Source organism: Pipistrellus kuhlii, unplaced genomic scaffold (assembly GCF_014108245.1).
Source record: "Pipistrellus kuhlii isolate mPipKuh1 unplaced genomic scaffold, mPipKuh1.p scaffold_m20_p_33, whole genome shotgun sequence".
NCBI lineage: Eukaryota > Metazoa > Chordata > Mammalia > Chiroptera > Vespertilionidae > Pipistrellus > Pipistrellus kuhlii.
In genome coordinates, this window is record NW_023425533.1 from 3872821 (window position 1) to 3900667 (window position 27847).

At 37.6% G+C, this 27847-nt stretch overlaps 1 long non-coding RNA gene across 1 annotated transcript in view; it reads right to left on the bottom strand.

The window, feature by feature from the left end:
- The window catches only part of LOC118731872, a 42545-nt gene that overhangs the window by 8810 nt on the left and 5888 nt on the right, over positions 1 to 27847 (bottom strand). The window contains exon 2 of the long non-coding RNA XR_004991989.2: positions 24781 to 24847. This is a non-coding gene — a long non-coding RNA (uncharacterized LOC118731872). The remainder of the gene's footprint in view (positions 1 to 24780; positions 24848 to 27847) is intronic.

A 27847-nucleotide genomic window follows, 5' to 3' on the forward strand; every position in this document is an offset into this window, starting at 1 on the left:
TTCCCTTGGGGTGTGTGGTGGCCTGGGCAAGGGGCTTGTGGTTTTCAGGTCAGCCACATCCCCTGGTGACCCAAGCAGAGGCTCTGGGATCTGGGGTCTATTTATCTTCTACAATTGAAACTTTGTAGCCTGGAGCGGAGCCAAGCCTCCTGCTTTCTCTGTGGTGGCAGCCATTTCTGTTGGAATTTATGTATTTTCTATAATTGAAACTTTGTAGCCTTAAGCAGAGGCCTGGACCAGCCAGGGTGTGTGCAAAGCTTGGCTTTCTCCATTGCCAGGGGCAACCTTAGCCTAAACCTAAAACCAGCTCTTTCCAGCTCCATGGCTGCCACCATTTCTGATTGGATTTATGTATCTTCTATCATTGAAACTTTGTAGACTTGAGTGGAGGCCTAGGCCAGCAAGGCCAGGCGGAAAGCTTGGCTTCCTCCATTGCTGGAAAAACCCAAGACTCCCTCCTGCTCTCTGTGGCTGGTAGCCATCTTGGTTGGGTTTATTTGTATATTCTCTCCTGATTGGCTGGTGGGCATGGCCTGTGAGTGTAGCGGGGTGATAGTTAATTTGCATATTACTCTTTTATTAGATAGAATTACTGTATGATTTTTCTTCTTTCTTTTAAAAAATTTCTTTATTGATTAAAGTATTGCATTTGTGTCCTTAACCCCTATTATTCCCCAACACTCCCCCTACTCATGCCATGATCCCCCTTTTGTCTGTGTCCATTGGTTAAACTTTTATGCACGCATACAAGTCCATTGGTTGATCTTTCCCCGTTACCTCTCCTCTCCACTACATTCCCTCTGAGGTTTGATGGTCTGATTGATGTTTCTCTGTCTCTGGATCTGTTTTTATTCATCAGTTTATGTTGTTCATTATATTCCACAAATGAGTGAAATCATATGATATTTATCTTTCTCTGACTGGCTTATTTCACTTAGCATAAGGCTCTCCAGGTCCATCCATGCTGCTGCAAAGGGTAAGAATTCCTTCTTTTTTACTGCAGCATAGTATTCCAATGTGTAGATGTACCAGTTTTTTAATCCACTCATCTGCTGATGGGCACTTAAGCGGTTTCCAAATCTTAGCTATGGTGAATTGTACTGCTATGAACATCGGGCTGCATATATCCTTTCTGACTGTGTTTCTAGTTTCTTGGGATATATTCTTAGAAGTGGGATCACTGGTTCAAAAGGGAGTTCCATTTTTAGTTTTTTAGGAAACTCCATACTGTTCTCCACAGTGGCTGTACCAGTCTGAATTCCCACCAGCATTGCATGAGGGTTCCTTTTTCTCCACATCCTCATCAGTGCTTGTCATTTGTTGATTTGTTCATGATCGCCTTTCTGACAGGTGTGAGATGATATCTCATTGTCATTTTGATTTGCATCTCTTGGATGACTAGTGACTTTGAGCATGTTTTCATATGTCTCTTGGCCTTCCTTATGTCTTCTTTCAAAAAATATTTATTTAGGTTCATTGCCCATTTTTTGATTTACTGTATGATTTTCTATACAAACAACTGTAAATCTACTTTTCTCTCAACTTGTAGTTCTTAAAAATTACTTCCCTCCCTGAAAAAACAACACTCAGGTAACACTGCTTCTAGCCAGCCCCAATCTTTTCTTTACCTTAGCCTACTTGCAAGTACTTCAGGTAAAGATTAAAAGATTTTCAAAAGTTATAAAAATATCTTTGGTCGTGAAATAAAAAACATAGCGCCCAGATTGCATGGCTCAATGTTTGAGTGTTGACCTATGAAACAGGAGGTCATAGTTTGATTCTTGGTCGGGGTTCATAGCTGGGTTGTGGGTTCAATTACCAGTGTGGGGTGTGCAGAAGGCAGCTGATCAATGATTCTCTCTCATCATTGATGTTTCTTTTTTTTCTTTTTTAATATATTTTATTGATTTTTTACAGAGAAGAAGGGAGAGAGATAGAGAGCTAGAAACGTCCATGAGAGAGAAACATCAACCAGCTGCCTCCTGCACACCCCCTACCGGGGATGTGTCCGCAACCAATATACATGCCCTTGACCGGAATCGAACCTGGGAACCTTTAGTCCACAGACCGACACTCTACCACTGAGCCAAACCAGCTTTGGCTCATCATTGATGTTTCTATCTCTTTCTCCCTTTCCCTTCCTCTGAAAGCAATACAAAAAATATTTTAAAAAGAAAAACAGAAAACATATTGTTCTAGCATAATTATTTTTAGTTATACATATATTATTAGATGATATTAAATTCATTATCAAAGAAACAATGTAGTACACACACATCTTATTCTCCTTCTAGGGAAAAGAAATGATTAGATCTGTAAAAGAAAAAAATATCTTGACAAAACTGGCCAAAAGATACAAATAGGTAACTCAGAAAATGAAATATGAATTGTTTATAAACTTTAAAAAAAAACACAAAACACACCCAAGTTTATTACTAACCAGAGGAATGCAGGGAATGATAAAGATAGTAATGGTGGGAAATTATTCGAGGAGACAAGATGGCGACTGATCAGATGGATTTGTTCTGAGCCTAGTCCCAGAAAAGATAGAATCAGCTTCTAAAAGTCGCTAAGGGAGTATAGATTGGCAAGCTAAGGGGTAGCAGAACTCAAAAAAAAAAAAAAAAAAAAAAAAAAAAAAAAGATAAGGGTCATCTGGACAGGATTTCCTGACCAAGCAGCCAGCACTGCCCTGGCAGCGACCTCACCCAGAGCTTTGGGCTCAGGGGGAAGGCTACGCCATCTTACCAAGAAAGGAGGACCTTCTCTGAGGCCTGGAAAACCCACAGCAGACGAGACCACCGAACAGCTATGACGCCCCAATCGGTGCAAACACGTGGATTCAAGGGAATTCTTCAATCACTCATGGAAAGGTCAGAGTTTGCGGGGAAAACATGAGGGTTCTGGGTCACCGGGGCGCAGGCAGCGACTGTACCCAAGGTGCGCCCCCGCGGCTCTGCGCCCCAGCACCTCGTCCCCCAAAGGCCCCATGTCCCAGCAGCCCTGCACCAGGAGCGACCCTAGCCCCGCGCAGTCCCGTGCCACCAGCGGGCCCCATGCCATGAGTGACCCTAGCCCCACGTGGCCCTGCGCCTGGAGCTGCGCCAAAAGAGACAGCGGCTGCAGAGAGAATTGCGAGCTGCAAGACCCAGCGCTGGGTTTGGCATGATCTTCCCCAAAATTGGGTCTTTTTTAAAAATACCAAGGGACGCGGGACAAATTGTTAAGAATCGGGACCATCCCTCCTAAAGCTGAACATCTGGACACCTTGGCGCAGACACATCCTGTGCCTGATCCCCTTCGCACCCTTGCTTCTGAGTACTAGGGAAGGACTGCCCAGTTTGGCATATCCAGGGAGACTGCAGGGGGAAATTGCCTTCCTGGAAACAGGGGATCAGAGCGAAAAAAGACAGTTTGGGAGCCAGCACCCTGGCAGCCTACCAGGACAAAACATAGAGCCACAGAGAAAGAAGGCTAGAGCAACCAAAAAGACTGGGAAGTCAAACCAGAAACACTGCCACCTAGAGGCTGAATTACAAACTGACCCCCCCCCTTTTTTTGCTTTCCTTTTAAAAAAAAAAGTTTTATTACTTTTAATTAATAAAAAATAAATGGACACAAATAACTAAGAAATAGCCTATTTAAAATTAAGGACTAGCTTACAAAACTTAGGTACAGTGGAATGCTGGGAACTGTCATACTGTCTGTACTGAGAATCAGGCGTGCCAAATAGAATAACAGAGGAAGTGAATGACCACTACTGGACATTTTTATGCTAATTTTTCTATTCTTTATTTTATTTTCATTTTTTACATCTTTTACTTAAGAAACAATTATTTTCCTTTTTTCCTTACTTGATTTTACCTTTCCAATTATTATATTTTTCAATTTCAATAATAATTATTACTATTGCTATTTTGCATTTTTTGTTTCCTTTATCTTCTTCTCTTTTTTTTTTCTTCAGAACAATTTTACTTTCTCTTTATTTTACGTTGGGATTAGTCTTCATTCTATTTTAATCTCTTCTATAGCATCGTTCAACGCTATCTCAACTGGACCTGTACGACATCACTCTCTTACTAACCTTTACGCCTTTTGTCTCCTGTTTATCTTATCCCTTTCCGGCTTTAGTTTTTCCCTATTCTTTCTGTATACCCCCTGCTAAAACTCTCACCATACTTATAGACCTAATTTCCAATCCCCTGCTCCAAGTGTATAAAGACCACTCTCTTCACTATATTAACTAGTTAAAAAAAACAAAACAAAACAAAAAAACACACCAAAAACCACTGTTCTCTCTGTCCTTTTGTTGTTGTTTGCATGAATATTGATCACAGTGAATTTTTATGATTTTTAGTAAAATTGTTAGGTTTATTCTTGTGTTGTTTTGTTGCTAAGTATTTTTTAAATTCCTTTGTTTTTTACTTCTGTTTATCATAGCCTTGCTTAATAATAGTGGATATTGTAGTTTGTATTAATATCCAAGAATTATTGCTGGCATTTGCTGGAATTGGTGGTTGTTCTATGGGAATTTTCTACACATATATAAATATAGTTTGTTTCCCCTTTCTCTCTTGGTCTGCTTCCTCCCTCTCTCTCTTTCTTTCTTTTTCTTCTCCCTGTGTCCCAACTTCATTTCGACATTATTTTTTTCTTCTTTTTCTATCTAATTATTTATCACTCATTTTTTTCCTTTTTTCCCCCCTTTTCTTCTTTCTCTCCTATCCCCTAATTTGCCTTTCACTAGTGGTCACCTTTAGTAGAGGTTATTAATATTGCAAATACATTCTTGTTCAGTGCTTTTTGCGTTGTACCTAGTAGTGTTGTATTTTGTGCTTTTAAATCAATGCAGGAGAAAGATAACCACATAACCCGACATCCTAAAAAGAGAGACCATGGGCAGACAAAGAAATAGCTCATACATGAAAGAAAAGCAGGAATCACCAGAAAAGGAAGTAAACGAGTTAGAGGCAAGAAACCTACCAGAGCAAGAATTCAGAGTAATGATCATAAGATGCCTAAAAAGAATGGAAGAGAAATTTGACAATAACCAAGAAGAAATGAAGAAGAACCATGAGGAATTGAAGAAGAACTAAGAGGAAATGAAGATGAACCAAGAAGAAATGAAAAATGACATCACAAACATGAAGAACTCAATAGAAAGCATCAAGAATAGACTAGAAGAAGCAGAGGACCGCATCAGTGAGCTAGAAGACAAGATGGAAAAAAATACCAAATTAGAGCAGCTTCTAGAAAAAAAAAATTAAAAAGCAGGAGGAGAGCATACTGGAGCTTTGGGACAATACAAAACTAAACAATACTAGAATAACAGGGGTTCCGGAAGGAACGGAAATTGAGGTAGACATGGAAAAAGTATTACAAGAAATAATGACAGAAAACTTTCCTGAGATAGTGAAGATAAAACCCACACAAATCCAAGATGCTTGAAGAGTCCCAAGCAAAATGAATCCCAGAAGACCGATGCCAAGGCACATTATAATTAAATTGGCAAACACCAACAACAAAGTAAGAATCTTAAAAGCAGCCAGAGAGAGACAGAAAGTTACATACAAAGGAACCCCCATCAGAATAACAACTGATTTCTCAACAGAAACTTATCAGGCCAGAAGGGAATGGGATGAAATATACAAAGTCATTCAAAGGAAGGGTCTGAATCCAAGAATACTGTACCCAGCAAGACTATCAATCAAAACTGAAGGGGAAATCAGGAGCTTCACAGACAAAAAAAGACTGAAGGAATTTATCTCCATCAAACCAGCAATACAAGAAATGCTAACGGGTCTACTGTATAAATAAAGAAATGGGAAGCGAAGAAGGAACACTGGGCTATAGAATAAAAATGGCATCAAATGAGTACCTATCAATAATAACTTTAAATGTAAATGGACTAAATGTTCCAATCAAAAGACATAGGGTAACATATTGGATAAGAAAACAAGACCCATATATCTGTTGTCTACAAGAAACCCACCTCAGAAAAAGACACACACATACTGAGGGTGAAGGGATGGAAAAAGGTTTTCCAGGCGAATGGAAATGAAAAAAACACTGGGGTAGCAATACTTATATCTGACAAAATAGACCTCAAAGTGAAGGACATAACAAGAGATAATGAAGCCACTTCATAATACTAAAGGGAGCAATCCAAAAAGAAGAAATACCCTTGTAAACATATTTGCACCCAATATGGGAGCACCCAAATATTACACATAAAAAAAAAAACAACTGCTGGAGGACATTAAAGGAGAGATTAATAGCAATACAATCATAGTAGGAGATTTGAATACCCCACTGTCACCTTTGGACAAATCACCTAAACAAAAAATCAGCAAAGAAATATCAATCCTAAATGACTCACTAGACCAGATGGAATTAATCGACATCTTCAGAACATTCCACCCCAAAGACGCAGAATATACATTCTTCTCAACTGCACATGGGACATTCTCAAAGATAGACCACATTTTGGGACATAGGCAAAGTCTCTTCAAATTCAAGTTGATAGAAATCATATCAAGTATCTTCTCAGCCCATAATGGCATAAAACTGGAAATTAACTACAATAAAAATAATCCAAAGAAATCAAACACATGGAGACTAAACAGCATGCCATTAAACAAGGACTGGGTTACCAGAGAAAACAAAGAAGAAATTCAAAACATCCTGGCAACAAATGACAATGAAAACACAACAATCTAAAATCAATGGGACACAGCAAAAGCAGTCTTGAGAGGGAAGTTCATATCCCTACAAGCCTACTGCAAAAAACAAGAAAAAATAGTAACAAATTATCTAACTCTACAACTCAAAGAGTTAGAAAAAGAGCAACAAGAAAAGCTCAGTGTAAGCAGAAGGAAGGAAAGAACAAAAATCAGAGCGGAGATAAACGACATACAGACCAAAGAAACAATACTTAAGATCAACAAAACCAAGAGCTGGTTCTTTAAAAGTATAAACAAGATTGATGAACCTCTAGCCAGGCTAATCAAGAAACAAAGAGAGAGGACTCAAATAAACAAAATCAGAAACAAAAGAGGTGAAATAACAACAGACCCCGCCGAAATACAAAGGATTGTTACAAAATACTACGAACAACTCTATTCCAACAAACTGAACAACCTGGAGGAAATGGACATATTCCTAGAAAAATACAACCTTCAAAACTCAATCAGGAAGAATCTAAAAATCTCAATAGATCAGTAACTTGAGAAGAAATTGAAACAGTCATCAAAAAGCTTCCAGCAAACAAAAGCCCAGGGCCAGATGGCTTCACAGGAGAGTTTTACCAAACATTCAAGGAAGAACTAAAACCTATCCTCCTCAGACTATTCCAAAAAATTCAAGAGGCAGGGATACTTCCAAACTCCTTCTATGAAGCCAGCATCACCCTAATACCAAAACCAGAAAAAGACAACTCAATGAAAGAGAATTACAGGCCAATATCTCTCATGGACATATTATAGATGCCAAAATCCTCAACAAAATTCTAGCAAATCGACTCCAGCAGAACATCACAAAGATCATACACCATGCATGACCAAGTAGAATTTATTACAGGAATGCAAGGATGGTACAATATCTGCAAATCAATAAACGTGATACATCACATAAACAAATTGAAAGATAAAAATAATATAGTCATATCAATTGATACAGAAAAAGCATTTGATAAAATCCAACACTCTTTCCTGATAAAAACTCTCAACAAGGTAGGAATACAAGGATCATACCTCAACATAATAAAAGCTATATATGATAATCTCACAGCCAACATCACACTCAATAGGCAAAAACTAAAGCCATTCCCTCTAAAAACAGGAACAAGACAGAGATGCCCACTCTCACCACTCCTGTTTGACATCGTACTGGAAGTACTAGCCATTGCAATTAGACAAGATGAGGAAATAAAAGGCATCCAAATTGGAAAAGAAGAAGTAAAGCTGCCCTTATTTGCAGATGACATAATATTGTACATAAAAAAAACAAAAGACTCCATTAAAATACTAATTGACTTAATAAATGAATTTGGCAATGTAGCAGGATACAAAATTAATGCCAAGAAATGTATGGCATTTTTATACACCAACAGTGAACTTACAGAAACAGAGACTAAAAAAGCAATTCCATCTACCATTGCACCAAAAAAATTAAGATACCTAGGAATAATCTTAACTAAGGAAGTAAAGGACCTATATGTGGAAAACTACAGGACACTGAAAAAACAGATAGAGGAAGATGTAAACAGATGGAAGAACATACCATGTTCATGGATTGGTAGAATCAACATCATCAAAATGTCCATACTTCCCAAAGCAATTTATAGGTTCAATGTACTCCCCACTAAAATACCAATGGCATATTTCACAGACCTAGAAAGAACTCTCCAAAAGTTCATTTGGAACAATAAAAGACCCCGAATAGCCACAGCAATCCTGAGAAAGAAGAATAAAGTAGGAGGGATCTCAATACCAGATTTCAAGCTGTATTACAAAGCCACTGTCCTCAAAACAGCCTGGTACTGGCACAAGAACAGACATATAGATCAATAGAATAGAATTGAGAACCCAGATATCAACCCAAATCACTATGTTCAATTAATATTTGACAAAGGAGGCACAAATATACAAGGGAGTCAAGACAGTCTCTTCAATAAATGGTGTTGGGAAAATTGGACAGAGACATGCAAAAGAATGAAATTAGATCACCAACTTACACCATACACAAAAATAAACTCAAAATGAATACAGGACTTAAACATAAGATGGGAAACCATAAAAATACTAGAGGCATCCACTGGCAGCAAAATCTCAGACATATGCCAAAAGAACTTCTTCACTGATACTGCCCCTAGGGCAATGGAAGCTAAAGAGAAAATAAACAAATGGGACTACATCCAAATAAAAAGCTTTTTTACAGCAAAAGAAACCATCAACAAAACAACAAGAAAGCCCACTGTATGGGAGAACATATTTGCAAATGATATCACTGATAAAGGTTTAATCTCCAACATCTACAGACAGCTTATACAACTAAATAAAAGGAAAATGAATGATCCAATTAAAAAATGGGCAATGGACCTAAATAGAATATTTTCAAAAAAGACAGAAGGAAGGCCAAAAGGCACATGAAAGCATGCTCAAAGTCACTAATTATCCGAGAGATGCAAATCCAAACAACAATGCAGTACCATCTCACACCTGTCAGAATGGCCAACATCAACAAATCAACAAAAGACACGTGTTGGCGAGGTTGCGGAGAAAAAGGAACCCTGGTGCACTGCTGGTGGGAATGAAGACTGGTGCAACCACTGTGGAGAACAGTATGGAGTTTCCTCAAAAAACTAAAAATGGAACTCCCATTTGACCCAGTAATACCACTCCTAGGATTATATCCCAAGAAACTGGAAACACCAATCAGAAAGGATATATGCACCCCTATGTTCATAGCAGCACAATCTACAATAGCTAGGATTTGGAAACAGCCTAGGTGCCCATCAACAGATGAATCAATAAAAAACTATGGTATATCTACACAATGGAATACTATGCTGCCATAAAAAAGAAGGAATTTTCATCATTTGCAGCAACCTGAATGGAATTGGAGAATATCATGCTGAGTGAAATAAGCTAGTCAATGAAAGAGAAATACCACATGACCCCACTCATTTATGGATATTAAAGAACATTATAAACTGATGAACCAAAAGACAGATATAAAGACAGTAAAGCAACAAGCAGACTGTCAAATTACAGTGGGGAGGGGAGGGAGATCTGGGGGAGATAAGAGATCAACCGAAGGACTTGTATACATGCATATAAGTACAACCAATGGACACATAACTCTGGGGAGGGAGGGTATGTATGAGAGGGGGGGCAATGTTAAAATATGTACACAGATAATAATTTAATAAAAAAATTAAAAAAATATATAGTAATGGTGGTAGTAATGATTATAGAATTGTAGTAGTGTAAAGAGTACAGGAAAAAAAGATACCCTAATGGATTTGTGCTGAAAATATAAATTCGTATAATGTACTTGACAGAATTATATATCAAAAGGTTTTAAGAACGTTACTCCTAATTCAGGATTTGAACTTATACAATTTTTTCCTATTTCTCAATAACCATATTTTTACCCTAAAACGTAGCTACATCTACACTCACAGCAGCACAATTTAAAATAGCAAAAAGTTGAATGCGAATACCTAACAATTAACCAATAACTAACAATGAGATAATAGTTAAATAAACTATAGTTTATCCATATAATAAAGAAATTAGCAACCAAGAAAATGTAGAATATAAAATAACATGAAATGCTATTCACGTATATCATTCTATTAGCTAAGTCTCTCTTTTTCCATCAAAAACTGAGTACAGTGTGCTGTGTACATAGCAGAGGACACATTTTAAAAAAATATATTGGTCCTCAAGTTCATGTCAAACATTGTTAAGTTCTGAAGGTACATATATAACTAAGATATAATCTCTATCATCAACAAGCTCAAATTCCAGTAAGGGAGATAGACATGTAAGTATACAATGCAATATCTATAATAATAAAAGCATAATATGCTAATTAGACAGGTCATCGTTCTGGATGAAGCCAGAGCTGCAAGGAATGCCCAGGTCCTAGTTGCCTGCTGGCAGCCAGAGGGAAGCCTGGGTCTTGGGTGCCAAAAGAAAGCCAGTGCCAGCATATTGGGGAAGGAAGGCCTACTCTTACATGAATTTCATGCATCGGGCCTCTAGTTGTATGATAAATACTGACAGGCCTCTATCTCAAATGTGGATAAACAGGCTGTGGCCTTAAAGTACCAGGATTCTATGTGGCAGACTCTTAAGTGATTGTCATGGAGTGGGTGGCTCTGGGAATTATAGTAGCACAGAGCTAATGTATTTACTAGTATTGAATTATGGGTATGTTGTAAGTTGTAAATTGTTCAAGTTTTTTACAAATTTCAGAGGTTAAAGAAAATACCCAAAATCTCGATCTCATAAGCATAGGAGTCACCTCTTACTTCTTGACTCTCTCCTCCATTATCACTAAAAGCCAAAACTAAGACTAGTATCTTTAAAGTCCCATCTAAGAGTATGTTTTCTTTTACAGTACACCTATTTATTGATGCCATGAAAATCATAATATATAAAAAACCAGGGGCTGTCACAACCGAAACAACCAGGTGGATGACTGAACAGTAAGCTGCGTGGGGCGACAAAGCCAGCAGAGGGGTAAGGGACAACCAAACGACTGAACAGCAGGTTGCATGGGGTGACCAAGTCAGCAGGGGGGTTAGTGAGGAACAACCAAATGACTGAACTGCAGGCTGCATGTGGTGACCAGGCCAGCAGGGGGGGAGAGGGCCAGTTGGGGCAACCAGGTCGGTGGGGGACAGTTGGGGGGAACCAGACCAGCAGGCTTTCAGGGGGGGCAGTGGATGGGGTTACCAGGCCAGCAGGGGGCAGTAATGGGTGACCAGTTGAGTTGGGTGGGTGGGGGAAGTTAGGGGCCACCAGGCTGGCAGAGGGGGGAAGTTGGTGGTGACCAGGCTGGCAGGCATGGCAGTAAGGGGCGACCAGGCTGGCAGAGGGGGGCAGTTAGGGGAGACCAGGCCAGCAGGGGAGAACAGTTAGGAGTGATCAAACTGGCAGGCAGGTGAGCAGTTAGGAGCCAGTGGTCCCATATTATGAGGGATGTTCGACTGCCAGTTTAGGCCCGATTTCCAGGATTGGGCCTAAACCGGTAGTTGGACATCCACCGAAGAATCCCAGACTGGAGAGGATGCAGGCTGGGCTGCATGTATGAATTTCGTGCACCGGGCCTCTAGTTTTAAATAAAAAATATCATGCTGAGCTAAAAATGGGCACCAGAGCATAATGTTATTTGTTGTCCCTTCCAACACTGAAATGCTCAAAGTAAGTTAGGCCTATCTGAATCCTATATGGGGAGATTTCATTGGTAAAATACTACTTGGCCATTTTACACTGAGTCCAAAAACAGCATTTTAGATTTTAGTTACCAATAGGGGAAAAATGCTTTGGAGAAATATCTGCACATCTCAAAAACAGTATAAATCTGCTCTTTGTAAGTGATTTAAGTCACATTACACATAATTCATCTGAGAGGCCCTCCAGCTTGAATAAATGCATTTGGGCACAAAATGCACATAAGTAGGATTAGTAAAACTTCTAATTTTTTAGATGTATTCAGTGTGTTTCAAATCTGGATTTACATATATTAGAAAATGAGGTTTGGGAAGTGGAGCTCTAAGAATGTTAAATATCATTCACTCTTTCCTAAAAGGAGCTGAAGACTTCGTCATTTTTAATTTTAATATCCTAATCTAACCTACAAGAAAAAAATTCAGAATAAAGGAACAATGGTGTGACAATGAATCTATTTTGTAAAGGGGATCAGAGTTGAGCAGGTAGCTCATTAAACAATGGAAAGACATAAGACACATTTCAATTAACTGCAATTGTGAGAAGCAAGTGAGTACTTGTCTCTGTTGAGCCTAAGAGACATTTAAAGGGTCTCCTTGTGTATTGTCTCTTCTCTGTCAGATCAAGAAAATTCACCACTTGAGTGTCTGAAGTGGTACATTATACTCCAGAACATAAGAGATGGCCTCACCGATCAACTAATGTCATGAAGGTTTCCCAAAGTATTTCAAAAAAAGGGGAGGGCCTGGCCATCATGGCTCAGTGGTTTAGATTTGACCTATGGACTCCTAGTCAGGGCATATGCCCAGGTTGTGGGCTTGATCCCCAGTAAGGGGTGTGCAGGAGGATGATCAATGATTTTCTATCATCATTGATGATATTTCTATCTCTGTTTCCACCCCTCTGTCTGAAATCAATAAAAGCATTAAAAAGGTAACAAAGAGAGAGGATACAAATAAATAAAATCAGAAATGAAATAGGCCAAATAACAACTGACACCACAGAAATCCAAAGATTGTAAGAAAATATTATGAATAGCTACAGGCCAACAAGTTAAACAATGTGGATGAAATGGACAAATTCCTAGAAAAATACAGTCTTCCAAAACTGAATCAGGAAGAATCAGAAAACCTAAATAGGCTGATCATAACTGATGAAATTGAAGCATAATAATAATTAAAAAATTCCCAGCAAACAAAAGCTCTGATCCAGACTGCTTCAGGGGAGTTTTACCAAATACTCAAAGAAGAATTAACACCTAACCTCCACAAACTATTCCAAGAAATCCAAGAGGAAGGAAAACTTCCAAGCTCTTTCCAAGAGGCCAGCATTATAATGATTTCAAAACCAAATACACTACAAAGAAAGAGAATTATAGGCCAATATCCTTGATGAACATAGATGCTAAAATCCTCAACAAATTATTAGCAAATCAGATCCAGAAATACATTAAAAATATCATACAATATGATCAAGTGGGATTTATTTCAGGGATGCAAGGCTGGTACAATATTAACAAATAAGTAAATGTGATACATCACAGAAACAAATTGAAAGACAAAAAAATCACATGATCATATCAATAGATGCAGAAAAAAGCATTCTACAAAATCCAACACCCATTTTTGATAAAAACACTCAGCAAAGTAGGAATAGAGAAAATCACACTTCAAAATAATATGACATATATGACAAACCTACAAGCAACATCAATGGGAAAACAGTGAAATCTTTCCCCCTAAGAACAGGAACAAGATAGGGATGTTCTCTTTCACCACTCTTATTCAACATAATACTGGAAGTCCTAGTCATAGCAATCAGACAAGAAGAAATAAAAGACATCCAAATTGGAAAGATGAGGTAAACCCCTCATTATTCACAGATGACATGATAAGACTCCACCAAAAATCTACCAGATTTAATAATTTTGGCAACGTAGCAGGATACAAAATTAACACACAGAAATCATTGGTATTCACCAATAATGGACTCTCAGAAAGAAATCTAAAAAGCAATCCCATTTACCATTGCAATAAAAAAAATTAAGATATTTAGGAATAAACTTAACCAATGAGGTAAAAAACCTATACTTGGAAAACTATAGGAAGTTGGGAGGGAAAAGATAGAGGAAGATATAAACAAGTGGAAGATTACACCGTGTTCATGGATTACTAGAAATGTTTATCATTGAAATGTTTATACTACCCAAAGAAATCTACAGATTCAATCCAATCCCTATTAAAATACCAACAGCATAATTCACAGATCTAGAACAAGTACTCCAAAAATTCTTGTGGAACCAAAAAAGACCCTGAATACCCACAGCAATCTTGAGAAATAAAAACGAGGTTGGGGGAATCACAAGACCAGATATCAAGTTATATTACAAAGCCATTGTAATCAGAACAGCCTGGTACTGGCACAAAGATTGACATATAGATCAATGGAACAGAACAGAGAACCCAGAATTCAACCCAATGCATTATGCTCAATCAATATTTGACAAAGGAGGCAAGAGCATACAGTGGAGTAAAGATAATATCTTTAATAAATATTATTTGGAAAATTGGACAGGTACATGCAAAAAAATTAAAACAGACCACTGACTTATACCATACACAAAGATAAACTCAAAATGGCAAAATAATTAACTGGAAGTCGTGAAACCATAAAAATCCTAGAAGAAACCATAGGCAGCAAAATCTCACGCATCTCTCGCAACAATATGTTTGCTGATACATCTCCTAGGGAAAGAGAAACTAAGGAGAAAATAAACAAATAGGACTACATCAAAATAAAAGGGTGTTGTATATAAAAAGAAAACGTCAACAAAATAAAAAGGGAGCCCACTGCATGGGAGAACATATTTGCCAATGATATATCTGATAAAGGTTTAATCTCCAAAATATATAGGGAACTCATACAACTTAACAAAAGGAAGTTAAACAATCCAATTAAAAATGGGCAAAAGACCTAAACAGATACTTCTCCAAAGTGAACATACAAATAGCCAAGAGATACATGAAAAAATGCTCAAAGTCACTGATCATCAGAGAGATTCAAATTAAAATGACAATGAGATGTATCAGATCACATTTGTCAGAATGGCTACCATCAACAAATCAAGAAATGATAAGCATTGGCGATGATGTGGACAAAAGGGAACCCTAGTGCACTACTGGTAGGAAGGCAGACTGGTGCAGCCACTACAGAAAACAGTATGGAATGTCCTAAAAAAAAAAAATTAGATTTGGAACTGCCATTTGACCCAGTGATCCCACGTCTAGAAATATATCCTAAGAGACTGAAAACACCAATCAGAAAGAATGTATGCACCCCTATGTTCATATCAGCACAATTTACAATAACTAAGATATGGACACAGCCCACCAGTAGATGAGTAGATAAAAGAGCTGTGGTACATTTACACCATGGAATACTATGCAGCAGTGAAAAAGAAGGAGACAGCATGGAAGGATCTGGAGAGTATTATGCAAAGCAAAATAAGCCAGTCAGAGAAAAGCAAGTATCACATGATCTCTCCTAAGTGGAATCTAATGAACAAAATGAATTGTTGAACAAAATAGATCCAGAGACATAGAAGCATGGAATAGACTGAAGAATCTCAGAGGGAAGGTGGGGGTGGTGAGTGAGTGGTAAGAGATCAACCAAAGAACTTATATGCATATATTCATAACCATGGACATAGGCAATGGTGTGGTAAAGGCCTTTGATGGTGGATGGGGGCAGGCTAGAAGGTGTCAATGGGGAAAAAGGGAGACATATGTAATACTTTCAACAATAAAGATAAATTTAAATAATAAATAAAATAAGAAACCAAAAATGGGAGGTAAAATAAACCACCTCAATCAGTAAATCAGATTCTATTCTAGAAAAGGAAAGAGGAAGAAAGCACTTCAATTGGAATTCAAAGCCATCTTTTGGTATCTCAGTATTAGATATTCTTCAGATATAAGAGGGCTGAAAGCATCCTATCTAATAAAAGAGTGATATGCAAATTGACTGCATCCCTGCTACACTCACAAGCCATGCCCACTGGCCAATCAGGAAAAAATATGCAAATAAACCCAACCAAGATGGCTATGGCTACAGAGAGCAAGAGGGAGGCTTGGGTTTTTTCCAGCAATGGAAGAAGCCAAGCTTTCCGCCTGCTCTTGCTGGCATAGACCTCCACTCAAGACTACAAAGTTTCATTTACAGAAAATAAATAAATTCCAACAGAAATGGCTGCCACCATGGAGCAAGCAGGAGGCTTGGCTCTGCTCCAGGTTACAAAGTTTCAATTGTAGAAGATAAATAAATCCCAGATACCAGGGCTTCTGCTTGGGTGGCCAAGGGGCATGGCCAGCCTGCAAACCACCACAGACCTTTTGCCCAGACCTCCCCACATCCCAAGAGAACCCTCACCCTGATCTGGGACACCCTTCGGGGCAAACCAGCTGGCCCCCACCCATGTACCAGGCCTCTATCCTATCTAATAAAAGAGTAATATGCAGATTTATCATCACTCCAACACACAAGATGGCTGCCCCCATGTGGGCACAAGATGGCCACCACAAGATGCCCAGCAGGAGAGGGCAGTTGGGAGGGTCCAGGCCTGCAAGGGAGGGCAGTTGTGGGTGATCAGGCCAGCAGGGGAGGGCAGTTGGGAGGGAGCAAGCTGGCAGAGGAGGGAAGTTGGGGGTGACCAAGCCTTCAGGGAGGGCAGTTGAGTGGGACCCAGGCCTGTAGGGGAGAGCAGTTGCGGGGGACAAGGCCTGCAGTGGAGGGCAGTTAGGGGTGAGCAGGCCTTCAGGGGAGGGAAGTTAGGGCAAATAGGCTGACAGGGGAGCAGTTAGGCATCAATCAGGCTGGCAGGGGCGTGATTAGGGGCAATCAGGAAGATGAGCAGTTGGGAGCCAGCAGTCCTGGATTGTGAGAGAGATGTCTGACTGCAGTTGGACATCCCTCGAGGGGTCCCAGATTGGAGAGGGTGCAGGCTGGGCTGAGGGACATCCTCTCCCCCCCCACCCCTGCATGAATTTCATTCACTGGGCCTATAGTCTATATAGAAAAGGCTAATATGCTAAGTGTCCATCTGACTGGTAGCTGTGACATGCACTGACCACCAGGGAGTGGATACTCAATGCAGGAGTGACTTGGCAGCAGCAGTTCTTGGCTAATGCATCCTGAAATTAGAGGGAAGGTAGCCCAATTCCTCACAGGGCTGTGTAATTCCACCCTCGGGCGTGGGTTATGTTGTTGCTGGGGCACTGTCAGCCCAAAATCTGGTTTATTCCACACCTGCATTTGTGTTCCACACCCTGTATGAAAGCAACTTTGCAGAGTGGCCTCTTGCACTCTGGGACCCCTTGGGGGATGTTGGAGAGCCAGTTTTGGCCTGATCCCTGCAGGCCAGGCAGAGGGACCCATCTGCCAGAGGGACCCTGCTCACTCTGCAGATGCCCTTTGAGCCACAGCACCACCCCAGGTACAGCTGGCCAGGGAGGGATCACAGGAGGTGGGCTCCAGGTGTGTCCAGCCTGTCTCTCCCAGTCCCATCCCTCTGGCCACTTTCTAATTAATTTCCTTTCAATGTGCACGAATCTGTGCACTGGGTGACTAGTGTAATTAATAACATATTTTAAAGCATGTTTTATCTGGGCCACAGCTATTTAAATAAAGTACAGCATGGGGGCTATAGTTAACTAGAGGTCCAGTGCATGAAATTTGTGCACTTGGTGGGGGTGAGGTGTCATCCTTTAGCCTGGCCTGCGCCCTCTAGCAGTCTGGGAGCCCTAGGGGGATGTCCAACTGATGGTTAGGCCTTCTTCCTAAGCCAGCAGTTGGACATCCTTAGCACTGCCATAGAAGCAGGAGAGACTCCTGCCACTGCTGCTGTTCTTGACAGCTGTGAACCTGGCTTCTGGTTGAATGTCATTCCCTCTGTGGGAGCACACTGACCACCAGAGGGCAGCTCCTGTGTTGAGAGTCTGACCCCTGGTTGTCAGTGTGCATCATAGTGACCAGTCATTCCTTCGTTCAGTCGATTTGCACATTAGCCTTTTATTATATAGAATAATACTGTAATGTGTGTTAAAAATAGCCAAAAGAATAAATCTTAAAAGTTCTCATCACAAGAAAAAATCTGTAGCTGTGTGAAGTGACAGATGTCAACCAGACTTATTGTGGTGATCATTTTGCAATGTATACAAATATTCAATGATTGTATTGTATACCTGAAGCTAATGTAATATTATATGTGAACTATGCCTCGATTAAAAAGAAAATGAAAAATACCCAATCCTGAAAAATCATTACCTTAAACAACAAACATTGACATTGGGTAAAAATTAAGTATGCTTACAACATAGCACAAAAAGGTGCTCCTCTAAACTGGTCCTGAAGACATTTTATCCAAGAGTCAGTTAGATCACACTGGATGACTAAGAATGTCCTACGTCAAAATAATATTAATAATAATGTGTTCATAGACCAGTACTAATGAAACCATATTTTGGAAATATCACAAAATTCCTTATGGCATTCTTTTGGATTCCTAAGGATTCTTTTCTGCCATGAATAGCAGTTGAAATATAGTGAGCAGCTATTAAATAATTATGGGGTTTTAACCATTAAAGGCTACAATGATCATGGATGAAATATACTTTAGTTGTGAAGCTTTGAGACACTTCATAAAATAAGCAAAATGCCATAAAAATACTAAAGGAACTTTCAGATAATGGCAAGAATAAGATTTTCCACCGCCCATCACTTTTTTATTTGGTAAATATTAATGGATACAAAAATGGTTTGGTATATGAAAAAACAACAACAAAAAAATGCTTATCTTTCCCTCCCTCCTTCCCCTTTAAAAGTAGCTCCATATCTTTAAAACGAGTAACAAAATTGGCTTAGATCAATTGCCAACTCTATAATAAGTGGTCCTAGAATAGCTGGAATTGCTGCAGTCTCAGTGACTGCCAACTCAGAAGACAGATATGTGACTGCAGCATTGCCTTCAAGCCAATCTGGAAATAATGCAATTTTTAAAAAGAGAAAGAGAAAGATAATAGAGGGAACTGGTATTTGACTAGAATTACTATTAATTTACAATTGCCCATACTAATCAGAAGAAAAAGGGGCATACACAATGTTAAACAATGGATAAATATCAAATTTGAAAATTGGTCAATACTGGCACATGTTCAAATACTTCCTAATTTAATACTCATCTCTGATCCCTTTCTAGATCAATCCCATCAGTCAGTTCTATATAGGTTAGAGGAAGGAAGGGACCTGCTTCTCTATAACTTACTCATGGATATTGAGAAGTTGATTGGGCAGTGTAATATTTTAACATTTAAAGTATAATGTATGATTTCCAAGTCACTTTTAAACATAAGTTGATTTTTTTTTTGTTAAATGCATGATCCTATTGGCATAACAGTTGCTATGTTTTATAAATAACCTGATGAATAAAAAGATAGATACAGAGGCAGACAAATATCAAACAGACTGTTAAATTACAGCGGGAAGATTGGTTGAGGGTTGTGTTGGGGGTAGGTAAGAGATCAACCGAAGTATTTGTATGCATGCATATAAGCATAACCAATAGACGCAAGACACTGGGGGGTGGGGTGGGGGTGAAGGCATGTGCCAAGGTGGGGGATAGGGGAGGCCTGGGGAAAGGTCAATGGGAAAAAAGGAGGCATATGTATTACTATTTGTAATACTTTAAACAATAAAAAAATGATCCAAGGCCCAGAAAAAAAGCAAAATAAACAACTGCCAAAAAAATAATAATAATTATATCATAATTAAACCCTGCCACTCTCCATTACTTGCTCATGTCATTTCCTGATATAAAAGGGAATGGTTCTCTGTGTAAGAACAGCAAAAAGGAGCCCACCATATCAAGAATTACCAGGCCTTGCCCTACCCAGTGGTCGGCAAACTCATTAGTCAAAAGAGCCAAATATCAACAGTACAATGATTGAAATTTCTTTTGAGAGCAAATTTTTTTAAACTTAAACATCTTCTAACTCTACTTCTTCAAAATAGACTCGCCCAGGAGTGGTATTTTGTGGAAGAGCCACACTCAAGGGGCCAAAAAGCCACATGTGGCTCACGAGCTGCAGTTTGCCAACCATGGCCCTAACCTGTTTGACTCAGTAGATAGAGCATCGGCCTGCCAAAGGTTTGTTTCAGGTCTAGGGCATGTTCCTTGGTTGCGGGCACATACCCAGTAGGGAGTGTGCAGGAGGCAGCTGATGGATGTTTCTCTCTCATCCATGTTTCTAACTCTTTATCCCTCTCCCTTCCTCTCTGTAAAAAATCAATAAAATATATTTTTAAAAATAAAAAGAATTACCAGGCCTTTTTCCATTCTTCAGCATGGCCTACCTGTCTCAGTTGACTCTATAGATATCTCTGCTTCTCCAACTCAATTGAATTTTTAGCATAAAAGTAACTCCTTATTATTACTCTCTGTTGTCTTTTTTTTTACCCTGTATTGACTGAGAACCTAAAACTCATATCCCACCCAATGCACTACCATTATCATACCCTCATCCTCTATTGTCAGGTATATGATTAAATTTTTAAAAAATATATATTTTATTGATTTTGTACAGAGAAGAAGGGAGAGAGATAGAGAGTTAGAAACATCAATGAGAGAGAATCATCGATCAGCTGCCTCTTGCACACCCCCTACTGGAGATATGCCTGCAACCAAGGTACATGCCCTTGACTGGAATCGAACCCGGGACGCTCTATCCATTGAGCCAAACCGGTCTCAGCTAAATTTTATTTTTATATCTAGTGATGCCCATAATAGAATTCTTTTAAGAACATACCAGTAGAAAAAATGCTGTTCTAGTAATTAGGAAATTTCTCGTCCTAGCTCTGCCTCTAATTAGTTGTGTGTTCTTAATAAAGTCATTTAAACTCTCTGGGACACAGTTTTTTTTATTATTATTATTTATTTATAGAAAATAAGATCTTTGCAGAGCTAACAATATTTTATTATTAAGAAAACACTGCTTGAGAGCCTTGAGATTTCATTAAGACAAAGAGGATCCAGCCAAGGGGAAAAAATCACTATAATCTTTCTTTACAGCACGAATTACATTTTAGCACTGCCCCCCAAATGCACATTGTTCATTGTAGGAAAATATGGGACAGTAAGACAATTGAGCCAAACTTTGTATAATCTTATTCCTGAGTGTTTCCAGTCACTGTTTCTCATATATTAGCTGTTCTTATAATTTCTCTAAGTGGTTTTCAATGATAATTAACCTGAAACTGCCTTCTCTAGACACAATTTAATAACTACATTTGAACCAAATAATCTCTCTCTCTCTCTCTCTCTCTCTGTCTCTCTCTCTCTCTCTCTCTCTCTCTCTCTCTCTCTCTCTCTCACACACACACACACACACACACACACACACACACACACACACACAGAGTAAACTCTGATAGCCAGTTAAGGTCACAAAATTGTTAGGAGGTAATGCTTTGCCCTAGGCCTAGCTGGTTTGGCTCAGTGGATAGAGTGTTAGCCCGTGGACTGAAGGGTCCCGGGTTTGATTCCGGTCAAAGGGCATGTACCTCAGTGGCAGGCTCAATTCTCTGCCTGGCCCTGATGGGGACTCATGTGGGAGGCAACCAATGGATGTGTCTCTCTTACATTGTTGTTTCTCTCTTTCCCTTTCCACTCTCTGTAAAAATCAATGGAAAAATCCTCGGGTGAGGATTAAGAACAACAACAAAGATGTATTGCCTTAACTTGAACTCCTATCCAGATGATTTAGAAATCTCTCACATTTAAGTAATTAATACAAAGTAATATAGAATTTAAAATCCCTCTGATAACTAAAAACAGTTTAGAAAGGAACAGAATATTTCTTCCTCTAATACAGCAGAGGAGGTAGTCAAGATGGATGATAAGCCGAAACCAGTTTTGCTCAGTGGATAGAGCGTAAGCCTGCAGACTGAAAGGCCCCGGGTTCGATTCCGGTCAAGGGCATGTACCTTGGTTGCAGGCACATCCTCAGTAGGGGGTGTGCAAGAAGCAGCTGATCGATGATTCTCTCTCATCGATGTTTATAACTATCTCTCTTCCTCTCTGTAAAAAAATCAATAAAATATATATTTAAAAGAAAGATGGATGATGACATAAGTATGAAGGAAAAGAAGTTAGTGATCAAAGACTTTTATTGATGTAGATAATAAAGGATCTAGAATGCGAAATAAGAAAATTTGTGCTATTTTCATGCTATGTCTTTAAAAATAGTAATCCCAAATGGCTAGCCCCCATTTGTCTCGATTACTGAGGTTTCATTAAATTGTACATTTAGACAAAAGTTTATAAACATGATTTCCTCCAACTTTTATTTTAAATCTATAGAAAATCTGAGAGAACATTAAAAATAACAAACTTGTATACCCTTTATTTAGATTAGCCCACTGTTATTATTTTGCCAGAAATTGCTCAGTCTTTTTCTATTCACAATGGTTTTAGCTGAACAACTGGGAAAAAACAACTACAAACATGACACTGTTCTAAATAATGTAGCATTCAGTTCTAGGAATAAAAAAAATTTCCTACATAAACACAATAAAACCCGTAGGAAAAAATTTTAAATCCTTAATATCATTTAATATGTATTCCATATTTAGTTTCCCCACATATTCTAAATAATGTTTTCTTGATTTTTATCCAGTAGCTAATCAAAGTTAACATGATAAGCTTGATTATTTTGTTTCTTTCCATCTAAAACAATCTCCTTAATATTTTTGCTTTGAATTTTTTCCCATGACTGCCTTTTGAAGAGTCTAAGTCAATTATTTTCAGAATGTCTCACACATAAACTTATCATTTTCTTGTGATTTGATTCAATTAAACATTTTTTTACTAGAACACTGCATACTTTCTAGGATATATCACACATAGAATGTCTGAATATTTTCTTATGAATTAGATTCAGGTTAAACATTTTTAATAAGAATACTACATGTGTGGTATTGTGTATTTCTTACCAAGAGACACAAAGTGTTAAATTATCCCACTATAGCTGATATTAAATTCCATCACTTGATTAAAGTGGTAGTTGCTAGATAGCTATACTTTTCCTCCTTTTTAAAGTAATCTCTGGAGAGATACTTCTGATACCATGTAAATATTGTGTTCCCCAACAGTCCTAAACTCAATGGTTTTAGTATTCATTAGTGATCCTTGCCTAGATTAATTATGCTGGGGCTGGAAAATGGTGACGTTCTCATTATATTGTACAATTAAAAATGGTGAAATTTATGGCATGCAAATTATGTTGTTTTATATTAAACCAATAAAACTGTTTTTACAGTATATATTTATGATAGTCCATTTCCTGCTAGCATATTTTTTTTTCTGCCAAGAAATGACTGACAGTTGAAAATTTTTATAAATTAGTCAAGGTAGACAAGTTTTCTATAAAGACTTTTCCCTGTACCTCCTGTTTCTCTCTCTGTGTTTGGAGTGTCACTGTGAACTCATGGACACCAACCCCCACTCCAGTGTTATAGAATCCATTCATGTCATTATTCTTTTTGATGTTTGAACCATTTTAATTTGGCCAGTTGGAGCCTATATAAGCACAGTCTTGTGTCCTGATATAACCTCTTTAGTCTTTGAATAATGTTTGTTTTCTGGGATCAAATATTTCTGAGACCTGAAATCAAATATTTCCCCAAGTAGCCTTAATTCCTTTTAATGGGAATGGCATTTAGAAACCAAGATCCAGGTGCTGCATATTCTCATGACTACTGGGGTATCTGTCATTGCTTCTTGGCCCTTTCCATGTACAGAACAAGAAAATAGGAATTCATACTATAATACAAATTTAAAATATAAATATAAAAGAAAGAAAATATTTTATATATAATTTATTTTAAAATAAAAATCTTGGTTTCTATTATCACTGATATACTTTATGCATTTGCTTTATCCTAAAATATATAAAATAATACTAATATTATAATGTGTTATAATTCTGAAACCTACAATAAACCTATTAAAGACATTTAAGATCTTTTTGCAGTTCTTTTTATCTTTAAGATTACATCCTATGCCCTAACCGGTTTTGTTCAGTGGATAAAGCATCAGCCTGCAGACTCAATGGTCCCAGGTTCAATTCCAGTCAAGGGCATGTACCTTGGATGTGTACCACATCCTCAGGACAGGGTGTGCAGGAGGCAGCTTTATCGATATTTCTAACTCTCTCTCCCTCTCCCTTCTTTTCTGTAAAAAAAAATCAATAAAATATGGTTTTTTTTTTTGGTTTTTTTTTTAAAAAGATTACATCCTAGTGAGGATGCACCATCAGGGACACTATGTTCAAAATTTATCTGAACTGAATGTTATAAATTAGTTATACAGGTCTGTTTGGTTTCAGTTGGTATTCATTTTTAACATTTGTTTTTCTTCCCATTATTTTTTGCTTAATTATAAAGTTTGAGCATTTAAACTTTTATATAGCCCAATTGTCAAAACTGTATTAAAACGTATACTCAGAGAAGTCCTACTTCTATCCCTATATCCTCTACCACATTTTTATATATCCCCTATTTTCATTAGTTTCTAGTTTATCATTCTGTTTAATTTTATAAAAATAAGCAATTATAGTTCTTTAGAACTAATGTAGACATACCATGAGTTAAGTAATACTCTTATAAATGAATTGTTATTTGAGTGTATTTATGGTACACAAAACCTAACTTGTATCACATTTTCTATTTGCAATACAAATAGCTTGGTATACAAATAAACTCCCACCTGAATTCTGGCTAAGCCACTCTAGAGAGTCCATAATTGCATTCAGAATTCCGCTAATCTGCTGGAGCTAAAATCAAATACAAGATATTTAGATTGTAATTTCTGATATGGTAAACAAAAATAAATAAAAATTTGAAATTAAAAAGTGACCTAATTTCTTCTGATAAAAAATAGATTGTGAATGTATTAAACATTAACAGCTTCTTTTGCTATTTCATATTTCTAATGTTCATTACATCTATATATTAATCTAATTGCTTTGCAAATGTCACAAATCTGATTCTTAGAATTCATAAAAAACTGACTATTACAGTACAAACATAAGTAAAGAATAGTAAGAGACATTTCAGAACACAAGAAATTCATTGAAAAATTTAAATATTGCCTGTATTCATCAGTATCAACATTTTTAATGAGATATAACTGAGATATAACATTATATGAGATTCAGGTATACAACATAATTCTATATTTATATATATTGTGAAATAATCACAATAAGTCTAGTTAACATGTCACCATACATAGTACAAAAAATGTTTTGTATAATAAGGACTTTTAAGTTCTGCAATCTTAGCAATTTTAACTATGTAATATAGTATTATTAATATAGTCATTGTGCTGTATATTACATCCCCATTATTTAATTAATTTATAACTAGAAGTTTGTACCTTTTGTATACCTCTTCACCCATTTTGCCCTTCCCCTCATCCTTGACAACCAATCTGTTCTCTGTATATATTAGCTTGGTTTGTTTTTGTTTTTAAATTCTACATATAAGCAAGATCATACAGTATCTGACTTATTTCATTTAGCATACGTTATCACAAATGGCATGATTTCTAAATCAGCAATTTTAAATAAGTGGTAATATTCAATTGTCAAGTGTGTGTGGGAAAATAGGTACATTCATATATAGTCAATAGAAATATAATTTGATCCAACCCTTCAAAATGCAAAATTTTACAATATATATAATCTTAAAATATTCATACTTTTTAAAAATATATATTTTTATTGATTTTAGCAAGATGAAGGGAGAGGGATAGATAGAAACATCAACATTGATGAGAAACATCAGTTGGTCGCCTCTTGCATACCACCTACCAGGGATTGAGCCCACAACTAGGGCATGTGCCCTGACTGGGAATTGAACTGTGACCTCCTGGTTCTTGGGCTGATGCTTGACCACTGAGTCACACCAGATGGGCTAAAATATTCATATTTTTTAACTCAGTATGTTCTACTTCTAGGAACCTATTCAGAGAAAATTATCAAATCTAAACATAACTGATAATTGCAGGGCAATTTTATAATGGCAAAAATTAGAAACAGTATCTTTATCAATAAAAAATGATTAAATATATTATGATAAAGTTACTTCTGATTAAATGTTATAGTCATTAAAACCATGTGTTCCTCCTGGCCTATGACGCTCAGTGGTTGAGCGTCTATTCATGAACCAGGAGATCACAGTTCAATTCCCCTTCAGGGTGCATGCCCAGTCTGAGGGCTTAGTCCCCATTAGGAGGTGTGCAGGAGGGAGCTGATTGATGATTCTCATCACTGATGGTTCTATCTCTCTCTCCCACTACATTCTTCTCTCTGAAATCAATAAAAAAATATTAATTTTTAAAAAACACACACACAAAATAAAACATACATGTTTTCCAAAAACAGAAACAGACTCATAGATACAGTAAACAAACTGTGGTTTGGCAGATAGAAAGAGGGTAGGGGTATGGATAAAAAGGTGAAGAAATAAGAAGTTACAAAATAGTCACTGAAATATAAAGTACAGCATAGGGAATATAGTCAATAATATTGTAATAATTATGAATAATGCCACATGGTTACTAGAATTATCAGGGGGATCACTGCATAAATTATATAATTGGCTGGCCACTATACTGTATACCTGAAACAAATATAAAATAAAATAAAATGTTTTCAAAGAATGGTTATAATTTTGAGAAAGCACCATGAAAGAATATTAAATGAAAAGAGAATACAAAACTTTATATAAGTACTAGAGGCCCGATGCATGGGCCTTCCTTCCCCTAGCTGCCAGCACTGCCTTCGCTCCGGCCAGAGCCACCTTTATGCCTTCCCAGAGGCCCGGAGTGGCTAGTGCTTTGTCACCATGGCCATGGTGATGACACAATTGTCCAGCTCTGCCCCCAGCCACTCGGCACCTGTGTATGCAACTTAACCTGCCATCTTTGTTGGGTTACTTTGCATATTCATTCCTGATTGGCTGGTGGGCATTGCAAAGGTATGGTCAATTTGCATATTACTCATTTATTAATGCAGATGTTTCCAATGCTGTTCAAAACAGAAGTATTTTTTTATCAGCATGTAAAAAGACTTGAAAGATAAATATCACATGATGTCACTCATTTGTGGATTATAATGAACAACTTAAACCAATGAACAAAAACAGATCTAGAGACAGAGAAGCATTGATCAGATGCTCAAACCTCAGAGGGTAGGTAAGGGAGGGTGAGGGTAAGGGGGGGAGAACAATCAAAGGACTTGTATGCACGCATATAAGCATAAGCAATGGATGCAGATAACAGGGAGTGAGGGTGAGGGTGAGGGCAGGATTGAAGGATGGAGGGACAATAGGGGAATAAGGACACATTTGCAATACCTTAATCAATAAAGGAAAAAAAGAAAAATAAAAAATAACTAAAACAGTGTACAAAATGGGAAAAAAGAAAAATAAATAAACCAATATATTAGCAGAGTACTAGTAATACAGGTGATTTAATTTTCTTTATAGATTTCCATATTTTCTAAGCTTAATATATTAAAAAAGTATGTGTATTAACTTTGCAATAAAAATACTAAACATTTAAAAAATTTTAGAACACTTTTGATGAATTTTCTAGCAAAGTCCAGGATAATATTAAAATTAAGAGAAAATGAAAATGTTTTCACACTTAAAAGACTAGTATATGTATCGACAACAGCAAATTTAGAGTATTCTAGTATAACAAACAAATATAATTTGTAGTAGGAACAATGAGTTTTTATAAGTGAATGTGACTGAATATCATACAC